The following is a 4,625-nucleotide window of genomic DNA, read 5'->3' on the forward strand; positions in this document are numbered from 1 at the left end:
TCTCTTTTTCTTTCTCTCTGTCCCCCTCTCTCCTTCTGCCTCTCGCTCCTCTCTCTCTCACCCTCTCTGTCTTTCTCTCTCTGACTCTCTCCCCGCTCTGCCTTTTTCTCTCTCTCTCTCTGCCTCTCTCCCCCTCTCTCTCTGTCCTTTTCTCTCTCTCTGCCCCTCTCTCTCTGTTGTCTTTCTGAATTCTCTTGATTGAAAAGTACTCAGGTACTGTACGCCCATGTGTGTCTCAGTGTTAGCTCCTGTACATGTACAGCACACAGTGGGTAAAAGGGAATGATTCACTGAGAGATTGCAATGTTGAGTGTAACGGTTATTTGAGGGGTTCAGTCCCTAAACGGGCTGTGTTTTGACAGACACTTTTTACAGTAAGGAGTTGAGTTTAGGGAGGTGGGTACAATCTGTGTCTTGGACTCACTGGCCCTGTGAAATATTGAATTTTGCTCACAATATGGTGTGTTTGGATTAATGGGGACAAGGTTTTAACTGCACTGGGCTGGATTGTTTATAAATCTCTCATTGACTGGGTCTTTCAGACCAGGATGGGAGCTGCTTATCTCTCTCTCTGTAAATTCTAAACAATTTTACAACACCAAGTTATAGTCCAACAAATTTATTTTAAATTCCACAAGCTTTCGGAGGCTTCCTCCCTTCCTCAGTGTGAACGGTGTGGAAAAAAACTGTAAACACCCTGAGGCACTCTCTGTAAACACCCTGAGGCAGTGAAACACTCTCTGACAAACTGTTCACAGGAACCAACCCATCAGACATGGGGAATATACAAATACCTGGACTGGAAATGAGCCTCCCACCAACAGAGCAGAGAGAAGGAGGAAATCATCACACCTTCAAGATCTGGATCGTTTTTAGCCATGATGTGGAGATGCCGGTGATGACTGGGGTTGACAATTGTAAACAATTTTACAACACCAAGTTATAGTCCAACGATTTTATTTGAAATTTACAAGCTTTTGGAGGCTTCCTCCTTCCTCAGGTAAATGTCAGGAACTCCTCGAAGCCTACGCATTTATAAATCACAGAACAATACATGGTGATTACAGATAGTCTTTGCAACTGCCCGTTGCCAAGGCAATCACAGTGTTCAGACAGAGAGGTGTACCTACAGAGCCCCCGAATATACAGTCAACACAAATAAAAACAGAAAAGAGAGAGGCAGAAACATCCAGAAGGCAGAGAAAGCCAGCATATGACCCGTTATATTAAAAACAGATAGCTTTTGTTCGCTGGTGGGGTTACGTGCAGCGTGACATGAACCAAGATCCCGGTTGAGGCCGTCCTCATGGGTGCGGATCGGTTTTGTCTTTGGAGCAAGTTCTGGTTAATTTTACTGCTTTAAAGTATGTTATGAGACCAGTGAGACTGAGACACACACACACACACACACACACAGACTGTACAGTCAGGAGACACGTGTCCCTTGCACAGACATTGGTTTGAATTGAGCTGAGCTGTGCCACAAATGAATATGGATTAAAATCTCAAATTCCAATCAGTTTGCACCCGAGCTTCCCCATGTGTCTGTGTGGTTCCATTACAATACAATTTCACATGGGGGCCCAAAATGGCTTGAGAATTAACACGATTTCTTTCTGAGTTGTCAGTGACCTTTTCAAAAATTAAACTTCAAACTAAGAAAACATTGGAGGCTGTTTTCACATTTGGGCCCTCTGCGTGCTGCAGGACGCTCCCTGAAAGAGCTTTTAATTTCAATTAAGACCCGAGATATGTCACATTGTCAGCCTCTGAAGAATAGTTTGATCCACTTTGTGTTATTTCTGAAAAGTTGCACTTGCAGTGAACAGATGGTGATATTCAGTTGGACGGTCGGTACTGAGGGAGCGCTGCACTGTCAGACGGGTCAGTGTGTGTCTCAGTGTCAGCTCCTGCACAATGTCCCAGTGAACCCCCAGTGTCCCCAGAATGTCCAGTGATCCCCCAGTGTCCCCAGAATGTCCAGTGATCCCCCAGTGTCCCAGAATGTCCCAGTGATCCCCAGAATGTCCCAGTGACCCCCAGAGTAACCCAGACATGACTCACGTGGCCCCCATCGGGTCCAGGCTGCGGTGAAGGTCTCAGTCAGTCAGTCCCAGCAGAGAGAACGATTCTTGGCCCAGGATTCCCCTCATCCTCCTCCTTCTCACAAAATGTCTCTTTCCTGGATCATCTCCTTGCAGCATTTCATCGAAAAGTTTCCTGAGGGGTAGAGGGAATTGATTACAACACAAAAGCAAGGGATTTAAAAGGCACAGCAAGAGCCCAGAGTTTCCTCTCCTCCCACTCCCCTCTCTCTCCCCCTCCCTCCCACTTCCCTCTCCCAGTTACACCGACAATCCCTCAGCCCCAACACTGAAACACAAATCCCGGTTACAAACAAGAGAATCTGAAGAGAGAGAAAGTTGGGAGAGAGACAGAGAGAGAAATACACTCAGGACAGGCTGGAGGACCCCGGCAGACTGAGAGATTGTCCCCGCCCTGGGGTAGGGTTTGGGACGAGACACACGGCCATCCCCTACCCCCGGGGAGCTCCCTGCTTCAGCCTTTGAGATATCTGTAAGGAATCTTACAACACCAGGTTATAGTCCAACAGTTTATCTGAAAATCACAAGCTCTCGAGGCTTTCTCCTTTGTCAGGTGAGTGTGGGATTCCATAGTCAGAGCACAATGCCTGGTGATTACAGATAATCTTTCCAACTGCCCGTTGTCAAGGCAATCAAAGGATTCGATAGTGTTCAGACAGAGGGACGTTACATACGGGACTACTGAATATACTGATTGTCCCGTATGTAACGTCTCTCTGTCTGAACACTATTCGACTCCTTTGATTGCCTTGACAACGGCAGTTGGAAAGATTATCTGTAATCACTTGGCATTGTGCTCTGACTATAAAGCGTGCCTTCATGGAATCCCACACTCACCTGACAAAGGAGAAAGCCTCTGAAAGCTTGTGATTTCAAATAAAACTGTTGGACTATAACCTGGTGTTGTAAGATTCCTGACATTTGTCCACCCCAGTCCATCACCGCATCTCCACATCATTTGAGATATTAGACTGAATCTCAATGGGTCTCCCTCAGGGACCTGTCCATTCTCATGTTAATCCAGGGACAGCCAGGGCAGGACTGGTTGACCAGGAGACTGTCTGCTGGAATGAGCCACATTTCAAGGACCTATTTTACTGATTTGAAACCCATCACAGCCTGTCTCCCCTCTTCCCTCACCCCAACCGAGTCCCCCCCACCCTCAGCCTGTCTCCCCCTCTTCCCTCACCCAAACCGAGTCCCCCCCCACCCTCAGCCCTGTCTCCCCCTCTTCCCTCACCCCAAACCGAGTCCCCCCCACCCTCAGGCCTGTCTCCCCCCCTCTTCCCTCACCCCAAACTGAGTCCCCCCCACCCCTCAGCCTGTCTCCCCTCTTCCTCACCCCAAACCGAGTCCCCCCCACCCTCAGCCTGTCTCCCCCTCTTCCCTCACCCCAAACGAGTCCCCCCCACCCTCAGCCTGTCTCCCCCTCTTCCCTCACCCAAACCGAGTCCCCTCCACCCTCAGCCTGTCTCCCCCTCTTCCCTCACCCCAAACCGAGTCCCCCCACCCTCAGCCTGTCTCCCCCTCTTCCCTCACCCCAAACCGAGTCCCCCCCACCCTCAGCCTGTCTCCCCCTCTTCCTCACCCAAACCGAGTCCCCCCCACCCTCAGCCTGTCTCCCCTCTCCCTCACCCCAAACCGAGTCCCCCCCACCCTCAGCCTGTCTCCCCCTCTTCCCTCACCCCAAACCGAGTCCCCCCCACCCTCAGCCTGTCTCTCCCTCTTCCCTCACCCCAAACCGAGTCCCCCCCACCCTCAGCCTGTCTCCCCCTCTTCCCTCACCCCAAACCGAGTCCCCCCCACCCCTCAGCCTGTCTCCCCCTCTTCCCTCACCCCAAACCGAGTCCCCCCCACCCTCAGCCTGTCTCCCCCTCTTCCCTCACCCCAAACCGAGTCCCCCCCACCCTCAGCTGTCTCCCCCCTCCCCTCTGACCAAACACCCCAGGGACCTCCGTCACATCCCACCCTGCCCGGCGTCCACATTTAAAGAACTAAGTTGGGCGGAATCTGCTCCGAATACACAAGGGCTGCAGAGCTGGAATGGCTGCTGTTCCTCAGACAGTGTTTGACCATTTCATTCTCTCTGTGTGTTTACTGTAAAGAGCTGTGGAGGAGCAGGGACTCATCTCATTCTCACCTCCCCGGGTCTGGATGGCAAACAGGTTCCGAGCTCAGGGCACAGCACCATTTCAAACACTCAAATCATCCAAAGGTTGAGAAACGAGATTTAACTGACAGGTTTCCAGCTCTAATTGAAGTTTTAATATAGAAAACATTTTAATAAATAAAAATGCTGCAGAAAGGTGAAGAGAGTACTTTTCAAGCGACAAGAGAGACAGAGAGGGGAGGACAGAGAGGGGAGGACAGAGAGGGGAGGACAGAGAGGGAGAGAGACAGAGAGGGGAGGACAGAGAGGGAGAGACAGAGAGGGGAGGACAGAGAGGGAGAGACAGAGAGGGAGAGACAGAGAGGGGCTGTTTAATGGCTTCTCACCAGCAAGGGGGGGCCCCCATCTCA

At 50.9% G+C, this 4,625-nt stretch overlaps 1 long non-coding RNA gene across 1 annotated transcript; it reads right to left on the bottom strand.

The window, feature by feature from the left end:
• Positions 1-940: 940 nt before the first annotated feature.
• On the bottom strand, positions 941-2,110 carry LOC137307858 (uncharacterized). Its single transcript, XR_010959274.1, has 2 exons — positions 2,065-2,110; positions 941-1,025 (listed from the first exon to the last, which is right to left on the bottom strand). It is a non-coding gene; the product is annotated as an uncharacterized lncRNA (long non-coding RNA).
• Positions 2,111-4,625: the final 2,515 nt, after the last annotated feature.

Source organism: Heptranchias perlo, unplaced genomic scaffold (assembly GCF_035084215.1).
Source record: "Heptranchias perlo isolate sHepPer1 unplaced genomic scaffold, sHepPer1.hap1 HAP1_SCAFFOLD_1132, whole genome shotgun sequence".
In the NCBI taxonomy this organism is placed as follows: Eukaryota; Metazoa; Chordata; class Chondrichthyes; order Hexanchiformes; family Hexanchidae; genus Heptranchias; species Heptranchias perlo.